Below are 15,339 nucleotides of genomic sequence, written 5' to 3' on the forward strand. Positions count from 1 at the left end.
TTTATAACTGAATAAGCAGACTTTCAATCCAACCATGACTACACATAGAGCTGGTCATAGCCTTGCTTTTGCCATAACCCACAAGTGTTCCGCTTCCATGTTCACTAACTGAATTTCCTTCATCTGATCATAATCGGTTGTTATTTCACCGCTCCTTCTGCCTCGCCACTCCAAACTGTGATCTTTGTCCTCATTGTGATTTCCAAGCCCACAGACTCTCTGCTCCTTCCCAGGGCATCACCTCTACACTGGTGAAGCTCTCTTCCTCTTCCTCATGCTGACCCCTTTGGTGAACACGCTCAACTCGACATTGTCCTGTATTTGGAGTCTGTGTGCCCTTTATCTATTGAAAATCTTGCCCTTTGAAACTTCAGTTTCACATTATACCAACCATCTCTTGCTGCTGAATGAAGCTGGAGAAAATTCTAGAACTCGACTACCTGGGTCTACTAGAACTTTATGTTGCATAATCTCAACTGGGTACTTACTGTGAAAAGGCAGTCCTTGTATGCTCCCATAATTCATTTGCCATCCCACTCACTCCAGCAGCCTTTTAGACTTTCTCTTCCCCCCTGAGACCTCCCAGGACTCTCCCTCTTCCCATCCTCTCAGCAGAGAGGCTTCAAACATAGTTCACTGAACAACAATTGAGGCCATTTTCAGACCCGTAACAAGGAAAACCCTTTCCCATGCTGTCACTGTCAGCAGATTTCATCCTCTCTCAACTCCAGTTTCTTCATTCCAGAATCTTCATTCTTTCCATCTACTAACTGCTTCCCTGCTGCCACAGAGAGGTCCATGGCTCCTGGATCCCCAGACAGCCCTCGTTTCATCCATCCATCTCTGCCGATTGTCATCGCATCTCTTCTTGTTTGTCTCTAAACTTCCTTCCATTCTCTTTTTAACTCTACACAGTCTGATTTTGGGTCTCAGGGTTCAACTGTAACTGCTGCCTGCCTCACTGAATTATCTCATTGGAGGACCTCTTCTCAATGGCCTGTTTACTCCACTGAGAGGGTTGGACAAGTCGCTCTTTCTCTGCTTTTGGCTCTGTTGATCACCATATCCTTTGTTCTCTCCTCCCTAGGTTTTTGTTAACGTGGCTCTCTCCTGGTTCTACTCCTCCTTTCTCTCCTGAATCTTCATGCAGGTCATTTCTTTTAGTCATAGAGGCCCTCTAGGCCACTATTCACTTTGTGATTTCACCAACTCTGAGTTCAGTTATAATCTCAATCCCCCTCCCCTTATCCTGTCCAGTCAGTTAGTTACCAATCCTTATTTCTATATTACCGTCTCGCATTTCTTCCCACTCCAGTCCATTCTCCGCTCACTTGTCAGAGCCTAGCACAGCAGCAAGCACTTAATAAGTGTTTAGAAAAAAAAAAAAACTAGTTGATTGACTCTAGAAAAATTAAATAATTTTAACACAGAGTCATGATAGAACCAGCATAAAAATTCAATTTTCATGTTCCTCCTCACAGGATACTACTTTAAAAAAAATATACATTGGGTATTTTTTTCTTAATTAAAAACAACATCATTAACATTTTTTTTTGTTCAAACCAGAGATTTAGAGGAATAAGAATCAAAGGAAGCCTAGATTTGACAGGACCCTACCATATTCTGGGTAGATGTGGAGATGTCATTAATTCTAGGATGGGGTCAGAGATAAGAATCCCCAGGCACAATGGACCAATAAGCGAAAGCAACATCTCTCAGGATATTGGTTTATGTTTTCATTTCGTTGGCTTATGTTCCATTATGATAGAACTTCATATAATGATAGATACAATCACTTTGTTATTTTTATTTATCTCTTTTTCTTTATCAGCAGAGAGGATTCAGTTTCAGAAGAAGGGATTTAAGGAGGAGATACACACATATTATGTAAAACCAAAACCCATTAATAAAGAAATGGACCTTTAGTTTTATGCAGCTCTTAAATAAGGGAACATTATGAATCATAGACTTGGGGCTCAAAGATAACTTTGAGATTATTTAATCCTACCCTCTCATTTTATAGGTGAAGAACCCCAGAGATGGGAAGCAGTTTGCCCAAGATATTAGGGATAGAAGTTGGACACAGTTTTTGTGATTACAAACCCAGGACTCTCTCCATTACATTCCACTCTTCCTTTTCACATTCTATGTCTTTGCGTTGACGTGCAGTTTTTGCATTCACAGAATCATTGATCTTAGAGCTAAAAGAGATCTCAGCTGTCAACTAGTCCAACCTGCCCCCATCTAGGACCTACAGAGTCTGAAATGAATCATTTAACTTTGTTGAATCTCAGTTCTCTTCACTGTTCTGTGGAAGGGTAAAAATTCTTCCACTGCCCACTTCATAGGGTTTTTGTGCCAAAATTACTTTGTCTACCTTGAAGTGTTATGGAAATGTGACTCATTATGAATCATTGTCATCTGCTAATATTATACCATTGTTCATCCCATCTTTGTTCATCTTCATTTTCTGAACATAGCCCTTTTGTTTTGGTTAGCATTGCTCAGTTTTGTTTTGTTTTTTAATTAAAACTCTTACCTTCCATCTTGGAGTCAATACTGTGTATTGGCTCCAAGGCAGAAGAGTGGTCAGGGCTAGGCAATGGGGGTCAAGTGGCTTGCACAGGCTCACACAGCTGGGAAGTGTCTAAGGCCAGATTTGAACCTAGGGCCTCCCATCTCTAGGCCTGGCTCCCAATCCACTGAGTCACCCAGCTGCCACCCCGCCCCCCATTTCTCAAGTTTTATTTCCATCTGGGATCTAACTTCCCTGACACTATTTCCAGAAATTCAGACCTTTCTTATTAGTCCTTGATGATTTGTTTTCCCTTCCACCTTTTTCTTAAATGAAAAAAAAAAACTTTGCAAACCTCATTCAATAATCTGTGTCTATCCTGTTTTTCTGTTTCTTATTTCCTACATATTTTTGAATTCCTTTAAATTCTTATATTTTGGACATTTAAGTTGCTCCTACTTTTCCTTACTATTACAAATAATACAGTTATCAATATCTGTGAACATATAGTCATTTTAAAAACAAATAAACAGTATCCTTAGTATATTTTTAATTATGGGATTATTTGGTCATGGTCATAGACTTAGTGCTGGAAGGAACCTTAGAGACCATTTAGTCCAACTTACTCTTTATATAGGTCAGGAAATAAACACAGAGAAATTAAGTCTAAGGTTATGATTATTATATACCTCCAGGAGTATCCTATAATATACTCTAGAATGATTCCCCCCCCCCAGTTTTGAACTCTCCTAGTTATGGATGATGATCTGTTGATGGGTATATGTCTGATCTAGGGAAGTATTTCTTATTCATATTTATATTCTTCTTAGAAACTAATAGAAGGCCCCACAGAAGTGACCAAATACATTTTTATTGAAAGAACAGATGAGTGAAGATTTCAGAAAAGTCTAAATATTTAAAAAATATATTTAATATAAATATAAAAATATTATATAATACTAAAATATAATAATATAAAATAAAATAATAAAATATAAAATAAAGTGCAGTGGAAAGACACATTCAACAAAAAACTAAAAAGATTTTTAGTTTAATCATAGATTGGCATATATTCTGTTACATTAGGCAAATCACTTAACCTCTCTAGGATTTACTTTCTTGGGGATTCAGTCGCTCCCCTCATGTTGTGAAACTGGGTTGGGTCCTCCCGTCTTTTTTCTACATCTTTTACAGGTAAGGCAGAAACCTGGTCCTTGTTTGCCTGTGGTTTGGAAATCTCTGAGATAATGCAGTTGCTAGGGCAGCCACCATGTTGGAAAACATGCACTGTGCAACTATTCTGGCAACCATGTGCTGAGTTTCTTGGTGCCCTTGATGCATTCTTCTTCCTATTATGGAGGAGTTCCAGCCTTTGATTCTGTGGGCATGTTTTCCAATCAAAAACCTTTTATGATGTCTTGGGGAGGGACTGGATGATGATGTCACCAAGAGTATCTAAGTCATGTGAGAGAAGAAGCTAGTATCTTATGCCCTCTCTTCTGTCCTTGCCTAACTCCTGAGTTGCTTGTGCTTAAGCCTCTGTCTATCGGGCTTAGTCTAGCTATCTGGCTGCTTCCTTTCTTGTGCCCATGCCTTCTGCCCTGCTCAAGTTCTGTGACATCTGTTTCGACTGTAAAGGGAGTCTGCTGGCTGGTTAGAAATCTTGAGTGGTCATTAAAAGTTAATATTTTAAAACAAAAATAAGGCCTCCAGAGACCTTGATTCATTACAGAGTAGATAACAGACACCTAAGGTGTTAGGGTTTTAAACAGGGCAAATAAACACACATACACACATATGAAATTATTCCTTTATTAGGAGCGAAGAATTTTTCACAGCAAATTTGATGGCAGCTTGCCATTAGTTGACTTAAGATCAGATATGTTCTTGGTGGTCTTTAACAAGCAAGCCTTCTACCTCTTGAGTTTAGTTGAGGCAGAAGGGCTGAGGAATAAATTATCTAGAGAACAGAACCAGCCATGGAAAGAAAACCCCAGACATGGAGAGGGAAGCTCTCTGCTCCCTAGGTGGGGAGAAGAAGAAAGGGTAAGGAGGGGATTCCCCACTGCCCCAAACATTGACAAAGCATCTCATGGCTGAGCTTTTGTCCAGGAGGAGACATCATGCTCAGCAGGAAAGATGATAGCTGAGTCAAGTCAAGGCTCTCAAGCATATAGCTTTGAGGGGCATGACATGGCAGCAGAGAAGAGAGTCAGTGATACATTTTAAAGGGAATTAGCTGGTGCAGGTGGGATTTTGGCCTTGGAAAGGTCACTGTACCTGGACTGGAAAGTGCAGTGTTAGGACATCATGAGATGAAAGAGGCATTGGGCTCTGCAGTGGTGGTGGTATGTATTGCCTTTGCAACCTGTCAACCAATTGTAGACCTCTCTACTGGTCAACTCTAAGTATGTGTTGATCCCCCACCCCGATGCTATGTGAATTTATGGGAAAATGTATCCTAGGTTCATGGAGTAGCTAGTGGTAGGGAAATGATGTATAACTACTGTTCTTAAAATGCCATCTCAGTTAATGCCTTTGCTTTGAGCTATTTGTGGCAACTGGTGGATTATTAAAAGGAAGCACATTGGTGGGGACTCATGACACTTTAAGGAATGCAGACCACAAATACCCTGAGCCTGGGGGTAGCAACCCACCTGGTGACCTAACCTATGAATGCAAGTGGAGTATGGCCCCAGAGGGGGTGTTACGTTTCATCTATAAAATGGAATTAATACCGCCCCAATATTTATCACTGTGTTGGTGTGAGGATGGAATAAGATAAATAGATGTGAAAGCACTTTGCCAGTGCAAAGAACAGTGTTGAGGAGCCCACTCTAAGAATGCAAGGTATTAAAATAAATTGAAAGCAGCTTAAGGCAGTACTTTTTTGTACTGTGAGGCACTCGAATGAAGATATTGTTCTGAAAGAACATTCTTGCCCTCTTGAGACACCCCCTCCTTTTAAGGTTGCTCAATTGGCAATTATGATTCCATTGTAAATAGTTGGCACTTAAATTACTCATAATTTTCAAAGAATGTAGTACAATGGATCCTTCAGTAGGGTTTAGGGGGGTCTAGCAGGAGGCCTAATTTTTTTTTATATCAGGTACTTAAATGTTTGGCATGTTTCCATAAAGCCACAGCACAAAGTTGAAACAGACTTGGCTTCAAAATGCAGTTCTGCACCCATCATTAATTTTTTTTTCCTGGCCTTTTCCTTGCACTCATAAAACTGCTAAAATGGCCCTTATTGCCAGCACATTGATAAAAAAAAAGCTCATATAGGAGCTGAAGATCAAAGTAGAATTTCCTCTGACTATTGTTAACTTTTGGTTAGATGAATCTTCAAAATGCATTACTAATGATTGCTTCCCTTTTTTTCCTCCTCCTCCAACCCTGTGAACTGACTATGGTGATCTAATCTGGGTATGGAACAGGGCGGGGAGGGAGACAATGAGAAGAAGCCACAGGAAGAAAAGAAAAAAGTAGGAGGGGGAGGAGATAGACAGAAGAAAAGGTGAGCCAAGAGCCTGGAAGGAAATGGAGAAGGATAGGCACTTGCCAGGTTGACTCACATTTCTCTATCAGAATTTATATAGGGGAGATTTCCCAGGGCAACAATTGCTTCTCTTTGGATACAGTGACTTGTCTGTTGTGAAGTGGGCCAAAATGTCCCCCATCCCTTATCTTCCCCCCCTCCCCAGCAGAGATGGGGCCCAAGCACAAACTGCAAAATGTCCAGGGCTGGAAGAGTTCTTAACATTAGTTCAAACCCTCTTTTAGAGATGAGAAAACTGAGCTCCTCCAAAGTGGTGACTTGTCAGGTCAATGGCATCGTAGATGTAGAATTATAAAGACCCCTCAGAGGCCATCTAGCCCAATTGCTTCATTTTATAGATGAGGTGATGAGACCTAAAAGGTGAAATGACAGGCTATAAAGTGTCCGACTGGAACCTGAGTCAGGTTTGACATAAGGAAACACCACATGAAGAGATAAATGGAAATGAACAAGATGCTCTCAGTCTGGAGAGCTTTAAGCAAGAAAGCATCATCCCTTGTCAAATACAACATAGAGGGATGGTTTGGAGGTATACGCTGGCCTAAATGGCCACTGATAGCCCAGCCCACGAGGAAAACCTTGTTTCCACATTTCTTTGACTCTAAATCTGTCCCCTAAATTGCATTGCCTAGTATAAGAAATGACTGAGCCAGGATTAAAACTAGGGATTCTCATTCCCAATCCATGTGTCCTGAATGTCAGGGGGGATGAATTTTGTTTTTCTTGACAGCAGTTCTGTCTTTGACTGAGATTTACCTGTGGACTGAACTCTTGCTATGTCCAAAGTAGGTAACCACAGCAAGCAGCTCATGGTCCAGCCTCAGAGGAACTTGTGACACTTGTAAATGGGAAAGTGTGGTTCCAGTTCTCTGTCCCAGACTGTCCTCCATCTCTGGGTCATCATGTGGCCAAGAGGACTCTGGAATCTGGTAACTAGGTCTTACCCCCCACCCCAGTGGGTCACTTTGATTTTGTGGAGGCAGCTGGATGAGAAGGGTTGCTAACACTATGGATCTCCCTCCCTCCCTTCCTTACACCTTAGTCCATTCAGACCCATTCCAGGTTACCTGAGTGAGAATAACCCCCAGGATTCCTTTCTCTTCACCTTACTCCATCTCCAAAACCTGTGTGTGTGTGTGTGTGTGTGTTGTTGGAGGATGGGGGAGTTGGGAGGTCAAGGAGATTTTGTCTTCTGTCAATACCCCTGTATTTCTGATTGAACTCAGGTCCCTTACCTCTACAGGAGGGAACCTAGCATCCAGTTTCACTCAGTTCCTCAGGTCTAATCGCTATTTCCCAGTGGTAGCAGGCTGGATCCCTTCCATCCTGGAAGAGTAGAATGGCTGCTCTTATCACTTTTGTGAGCCAAGAGTCATTAACCATCCTGATGAGTTAAAGGCCCATTAGGCCTTGCATCTGCCCTACTGCCACAGTTTCTAGATCCCTTGGCACATCTGCTCTGCTAATGTCATTTTGCCCTAGTGCTCTGCCCATAGGACCTTTGGACCTTTTGATCTGCTTTGTAATTGAACTCATATATTTGATTAGTTTGTGTTCCTTGAAAGGAGGGATTATTTCACTTTAACAATTCATATCACTGGTACTTGGCAAAGTACTTAAAAAATGTCCTTCCTTCCTCCCTCCCTCCCTCCCTCCTTCCCTCCCTCCCTCTCTCCCTCCCTTCCTCCCTCCCTCCCTCCCTCCCTTCCTCCCTTCCTTCCTTCCTCCCTCCCTCCCTCCCTCCCTCCCTCCCTCCCTCCCTCCCTCCCTTCCTCCTTTCCTTCCTTCCTTCCTTCCTTCCTTCCTTCCTTCCTTCCTTCCTTCCTTCCTTCCTTCCTTCCTTCCTTCCTTCCTTCCTTCCTTCCTTCCTTCCTTCCTTCCTTCCTTCCTTTCTTCCTTCCTTTCTTCCTTCTTTCCTTCCTTCCTGCCAGCCTTCTTTTTCTCTCTCCCTTTCTCCCTTTTTTCTCTCTTCCTAGAAAAAAATCCTGTAACTTTCCAGTAAGAATATATAGGAAATCCGAATTTTTAAAATAATAGCATGTGTACATGGTCATTTTGGTTTTAAAAATTAGGAAAAATACACCAGGGTTTGGGTCAATGATGTAAACAGACCTGGCCTATGATACTAACTGAATGACCTAGAACAAGTCATTTACTCTCCCTACCTCAGTTTCTTCATGTGCTTGAAGAGGTTGGACTATGTGGTCTTTCAGTTCTTTTCTAGCTCAAGATCTAGGATCCGTTATATCCCAACCAGAACTCTAGTCCACTTTGAACAGTTCAAGTTCTGGCCAAGGACTATCTTCCAGGACTGGCTGTTTGAGAAAGGATTTGACCTGTTATTCCTCATGGCTCCATTTTGGCCTCCCCCTTGTCTGTGTGATGCCCTGTCTGTTGATGAACTACAACTTTTCCTTCCTAATGGGAATTTAAAATCTCTATCTTGGGACCTTTACTACCTCTGATAGATTTATAAGTTAAAAAATGTTTGCATTGTTTCTTTGTCAGTTCTTTCCTCTTCTTTGTATTATTAGAGAAGAAGAATTGAACATGCATTTTCTTTGGCTTTTCATCATATACTTAAACATTCTGAAGTTTCCTAGCAGGCCTATTTCTTGAGAGCCTGTTACAGCTGGTTTTCATTCCTGCTACTAGGTGGCCTGCAGAAATACATTTTTTTACATGTATGGATTTTTGTGGGGGAGGGGTAGAATTGGTACATAAAGGTAGATCTCCATTTTTGTGCATGCATTCCTAGACGTAAAACATTAGAAGTGAATCATTTTTTACCAAGAAAGGAAAACTAGATGTGACAATTTCCTTTAAAATTATTTTAACTTGCAAGTTTCTTGTATAATTACTTTCATTTCTGAATACATCCCTGTTCCTTCCCTACCTAATGAGCTGTCTCTTATAATGGAGGATCAAAAAGACATAGAGAAAAGACAGGGCAGCCAAACAACCACTAGATCCATCGAACCAAAAAGTACCTCCCATCTTACGTGCCAGAGTCCGTCATCTCTGCAAAGGAGAGAAGCTGCTGTATTTGACAGCTCCACTCCATGGCCAAGCGTCTCTGCTTTTCTGATTGAACTTTTTTTGTATTGCAGACTCTGATGTTCTAGCTTTTGTAGTTCCTTAAAGCTGGAAGAGCCATGAGAGACTGGGGGTTCTGAATCTTTTAGTGTGTGTCTTGTATACTTCTGATAGTTGGGTGAAGCCTACAGACTTCTCAGGATAATGTTTTAAGTGTGTAAAATAAAAGACAGAATATTACAATGGAAACCAATGACATAAAAGTGGTTTCTTTGGTTTTGTTTTTGTGTTTACAAAACTGATAGACCTTGGCTTATCCAATTGATTTAATTCAACTACCTTGTTTTATTTTTTTACTTTTTTACTTGGATTTTTTCCCAATTGTTTTAGGAACATTTTTTTTCTGACATTTTGCAATTCAGATTCCCTTCCTCCTTCCCTTCCCTCCCTCCCTCCTCCAGGTGGTAAATAGTCTGATACAGGTAATATCAATGCTTTCGTGCAATGTATATGCCCATAATAATAATTTTTTAAAAACCTCATGAAGGAAATAAAATGAAAGATGGCATGCTTTGATCTGCAATCAGATTCCTTATTTGGCTGTGAATAGGTTTAAACGTTTTTTTCAGCATAAGTCCCTTGGCAACCCCCTCATTTTGGAAATAAAGAAAACTGAGGTCCAATGAGTCAAGTATCTTCTACGAGGTCACTTAACAGCCGAGATGAGACTAGAACTGAGGTGTCCCCATTCCCAGTCCAAGTCCTGATATAGTATCAATGTGCTCCTCCCCATCCTGACACAATAGCAGCTTGTTTTAGAAGATAATTCACTGACATAAATAGAGATGTCCAATAGATTTGACGTGCTCTCCTTTGGGGGGACCCCATTTGCCCTTCTGCTGGGGTCCAGGAAACTTGCTCCTTATGCCTTTTTTTTGATGATCTCTCTCTCCCAGGGCTCCTAGCTACTCTAAGCTGAGCTTCCTTTCCTTGGCAGAAGATCTGCCCCAAGTGATGGACACAAAACACATTTGTCTGAAGGATCAGCAAGTTTGGGAAGGTTACATTGTGGTGAGGGACAAGGGGAGGAGCCTGCTTTCTAGAAAGGTCCAAGATCCTCGCCTGCTCTGATCTCAAGCCTGATCCAAGCTCAAGTTGCTTGGGGAAACCTGTGTCCTTTCTTTCAAAGATAATCAGTAACAGACATTCAAGTGTCTGCAGAAAAGGGGTGGGGGAAGCTGCTGCCTGCCTGGATGCTCCCCAGGGAGTGGGGGGGGTATTGTGAGGAGACAGACAGGCTGTGCGTGGCAGTGGCAGCCCCCAATGACGCACACCATGACAGGAGACATCACATCATAGCTGGGGCTCCGGAGTGGCTGCAGCCATTGATACAAAGCCTTGTACCCCAGAGCTTGCTGCTACTTCAGCCAGAACGGCGTCCCACTCGATAATCAGGACCATGCCAGCGTTCCTAGCATGCACTCCTCACCCTCATTAAAATGAAATGGAAAGGCAATTAAAATCCCCATTGGAAAGCAAATGGGGCAGCTCCCCATTTCCCTTGTCTCTGCTTTCTACATGGAATGTCTTCTTGACTTTTGGGGGACTCCTTTGTCACTCATCCAGAAAATGTTTTATGGGGATTGGGTGTGACGAGTTTTAATTTTGAAAGTTGTTTCAGTGGAAAATTGCCCTCTTGATGATTTGTGAATGGAACCTTGTGGGCCACTCGTTCTAGCCATCAGATAAACTTAAGAAGTTTTAGTGGACTCATAGAAACCTCAAGCTGGACATCCCTTCAAGGTCATTGACTTCAGTCATCTCATTTTACAGATGAGGTAACTGAGGCTTGACATTCCGAGATGGAAAATATTGGAAAAGCAGTGTAGACCAATGGTTAGCCCTCCACACCTGCCATCAGAGGAGAATCGAGTACAAATCTTGCTTCTGATGCTGAATGATTCCAGGCAAGTCCCAGCACCTCTCTGAGCCTTGTTGGATGAAGTAGGCCCAAGAGGTGATACACGTGAGATCCAGAATAAGACCAAACATACACGTTCAAATGTTTGAGTTGGGAATAATAATACTCCCAGAATATACGTCTTGGGAATGACTGTGAAAATCAAATCAGACATATGCAGCTCTTTCTGTGAAACTCAGCATCGAAGCCAGTTCTTGTTATGGGATCCCAAATCCAGAACTAGAAGGAACCTCAGAGGTCTTGGACTCCAGCGCCCTCCCTTTTCCATAGGAGGAGACTGAAGTTCACAAAGGTTAAGTGAATGTTCTCTAGATTGGATAAGTATCCCTTGTTCTTCCAAGAACTTGAAAACTAGTTAGGTATTTGGACGGCACTTGGTCTCTCACGTCAGGCTCATGATTCTTCCTTGAGAGACACTCTGGATAATGTTATTGCCATTGGGCAAATGAGGAAACTTGGGATCAGTTAGCTTCAGTGACTTGGCCATGACCGCCCAACAAGGAAGGATTCGGACGTAGGTCTCCCTGACTGGAGGTCTACTACATTCCCCGATTGTGGAAGGGACTGTTAACTTTTCAAAATGCCAACCAGACACTAACATGGAAGGATTCACCACTTTCCAACACTTGTTTTTCTCTATTCTTGTGATCCGTAGACCACAGATCCTCTTCCAGTGTACAAGATCAGACCCCACCATGATTAGGTTTCAAAATGAGAGAGACCAAAAACAACATCGAGGGGTGATTTTTAACGCTGGAAGAGCCACCCACATTTGGTGCTTCTATATTTAAAGTCATCATGCCTTGAATTACTTTCCAGGCATTTATGTTTTCTTTCCTTTTTCTTTTTTGTTCCTCATTTTCGACTTTACTTTCTCCACATAATTGAACTTGAGAATCTATCTCCCTGATCCTTGGGTCTTTGGATCCCTGAGGAGCCTCGGAGTCCTGTAGCAGCATTTCATGGGAGTGTTTGGAGCAGTGAACAATGTCTTGGTCTGCCTAATTCTCCTAGTCTTTATCAAGCCAGAATCTTTCTGCCTCCTTACGGTGGGACCCAAGCTCCCCACCGCCTCACAAGACATCACAAGCCTCTCTGAAGTGGGCAGTATTCTATGGAAATGCACCTTTGGAAGCCACTGATAACAGGGTGACCCCCCCCCCCTTTACACACACACACCTTTGAATTTCTGAGTTCCTTTGATGGAGCTCAAGCAGAGATTGTGCTGGTGGGCTGGCATTTGGATGGGGCTCAGTAATGTAAAAGAAACTGACTCTGGTTGACTCCAGAACTTTGTTAACTCAGTGACCCATCCTGACTTCAGAGGAGTGGTGAAGAAGGCAGAAAAAGACTGAACATACATGTGCAGACATGACCAATGCAATACATATATGTACATGTATGTGTACATATATGTATATATGTCTCCCCCCTCCCCCACCTGCATTTATTTGTTTGAAGGGAGGCCTGTATATATGGGTATGGGTGAGCTGAGATACCAAATAGGAATGTCCTTCTTCCCATCTTCCCCCAGAACAGGAGAAAAGAATATTGGAAAAGCATTTAAAAATACATAGAAGAAGACACAAAAGAAATTCAGAAGGAGACACAAATGGAGCTATTTGATCTTGCCTCTTAAAGTTTATATATATATATATGTGTGTGTGTGTGTATATATATAATACATATATAAACACAAGTGGTAACCAAAAGGAATTATTTTCTTACCCATTCTTTGTTTCTATATTGCAATATTTCTGTGCATAAATTTTATTTTACATTTATTTAATTTTGTTCACTTATTTTATTTTTATTTTATGTATATATTAATTTATTAATTAAAAAAGAAATTGTGTGAAATTCACGAAGGGGAATTTTCTTGGAGTTTTGTCTCCTACCAAAAGGAGGAAGGGTAGCTCCTATCTTAATGGTCAGAGGAAGCTTCATTGAGGAGAATAGATTGACAGGAAGCAAGCTTTAAAGCAGAGATGGGAGGGCTTTAATTGCATCTTGAAGGAAGTCAAGGAAGGCAGCAGCTCAAAGAGAAGAGGAAGAGAAAGCCTGGCATGGGAGACAGCTAGTGTAAATGTATGGAGTCGGGAGATTCATGGTTACACATGACCAATGGCAAGTTAGGCTATTTAAATGTATTCTAGAATGCTTACAGGAAACGGAAGTGTAAGAAAAATGGAACTTTAGGATGGGGCCAAGTCATGTAAGGCTTTAGATGCCAACCAAAGTGTTTTAGATTAAACTTAGAAGCAATAGGCAACTGTACTGAGCAAGGGTGGCATGGTTAGACCTGTACTTGAGGAAAATCATGTTGGCAAATGGAGCGTAAGATGGATAAGAGTGAGGAGAGACTTGAAGCCCAGAGACCAATTAGAAGGGTCCTGGGACAGTCCAGGCAAATGGAGACAGGGGTCTGTAGCCAGGTGAGTAGAGAAGGCAAAAAAATAAGAGGTAGCAAAGGCAGGAACAGCAGATTTGGATAAGAAATAAGAGAGGTGCTCTTCTTATCACCATTTTAATCTGGCACAGTTCAACCTAATACAACCAATAAGTATTTATTAATCACTGATTATTTGCAAAACACTGTTCTAGATATTTAAAGACAAGGGGATAAAACGACTTGACCCTCAAGGAGTTGGCAGTTATTCAGATTGCAGTCAAGGGCTGCCTCCAAAGCAATACAGGTCCTTATCATGGCTGTCGCTATATATCATTTTTCTTTTTAACAAATTGAAGGTTTGCAACAAGTGTTCAAGCAGGTCTTTTTGGGTGCCATCTCCCAACGGCGTGGTGTCTCTGTGTCCTATTTTGGTAATTCCTACAAGTTTTCAATGATTATTTTATCTTTTATGGTGATCTTTGATGTTACTGCTGTAATTCTTTTGGGGTACCACAAAACCTATCCATATAAGATGATGATCTTAAGAAAGAGAGAGAAAAAGAGAGAGAATGTAAATAAAATATATATCATTATTTACATAATCTATCTATATGTGTATATATATGTTATAAAAATAAATAAAATGCTCCTCCAACTGGCAGTTCCTTCATCTCTCTCCCTCTCCTCAGTCATCATTATTCCCCTGAGACAGACAAAAAAATTGAAGAGTATTATTAATTGCTCAAGCGGTGATAGCTTTTGAGAAGGTTGACTCCAGTTTCTGCTATCTTAAAGCATTCCATGCTACAGAGAAATCTTTCATGAAAAGAAAAGCCAATTGAGGCAGCAAATCCCATTGTTTTTCTATTTTAAGACATTGCCACAGCCACTCTAACCTTCAGCAACCAGCACCCTGATCAGTCAGACCACAGACCTTCCACCAATCCAAAGATGATGTTTCACTGAAGACCCAGAACGTGGCTAACATTTTTTTAGAAATAAAATATTTTTAATCAAGGCGTGCCCATTTTTAAACTAACATAATACTATTACACACTTAATAGACTATAATAATTTAAATGTAACTTTTATATGCTCTGGGAAACCAAAACATTGAGTGATTCACTCGTTTGAAGTGGTCCAGGAGTGGAGCCCACAGCGTCTCTGAGTTACGATAGACAGCTTGGAGTAGCTGCTTGAAAATTAGCCTCGGAACTTGGAAAATCTGAGTTCAGATCCTCCCTCTGACACCTACTGGTTGGGCTACCATAGTCAAGAGGTTGAACCTCTCAGGGCCCTAGGGCCTCGTGCTGACCTGCTTTGGAGGAGGCCATTTCCTCCCTGGGGATACCCAACCAAAGACCAAAGAAAGCAAAGACAACCTCAAATATTTGATATTGACTGTTGGAGACTTTCCTATCTCTCCTGAGGTCCTTGATCCTTGCCTCTCCAGCAGCTCTGATAGAATAAGTGTTTAAGTGATGGAATGAATGAATAAATGCTATGTTCTCACATATTATTAAGTCACTCAGGACTCTGTTCCGTGACTCCCTGAGGCATAAAGAGGTGGAAGCCACTTGCCTGGTGTCCCACAGCTAGTTAGCGTCTGAGGGAGGACTCAGCCTTGGGTTTGCCAGCCCCCAAGTCCCTATCTGGGCTCCTCTTCCTTTCATGTGACATATAAAAAATAAATCTCAAATGCCTACAGAGGAGGAGGTCCAGGGTACCTGCTTCTCAGGTTTCAGTCGGGGGCTGTTTACAGGCCAGATTTTTTATTATGATGGGTTGATCATTTCCCATCCGCAATGGCTCAGCGCTTCCTTGGCAGTCAAAGGCAGGCCTGTTTTCATTCC

The 15,339-nt window shown here is 41.6% G+C and overlaps 1 long non-coding RNA gene across 1 annotated transcript; it reads right to left on the bottom strand.

Annotated features, from left to right (window-relative positions):
* Nucleotides 1–13,607: 13,607 nt before the first annotated feature.
* On the bottom strand, nt 13,608–14,972 carry LOC103094708 (uncharacterized). The gene is made up of 2 exons (XR_460074.3): nt 14,869–14,972; nt 13,608–14,026 (listed from the first exon to the last, which is right to left on the bottom strand). It is a non-coding gene; the product is annotated as an uncharacterized LOC103094708 (long non-coding RNA).
* Nucleotides 14,973–15,339: the final 367 nt, after the last annotated feature.

The sequence above is a fragment of the Monodelphis domestica genome, chromosome 1, assembly GCF_027887165.1.
Source record: "Monodelphis domestica isolate mMonDom1 chromosome 1, mMonDom1.pri, whole genome shotgun sequence".
In the NCBI taxonomy this organism is placed as follows: Eukaryota; Metazoa; Chordata; class Mammalia; order Didelphimorphia; family Didelphidae; genus Monodelphis; species Monodelphis domestica.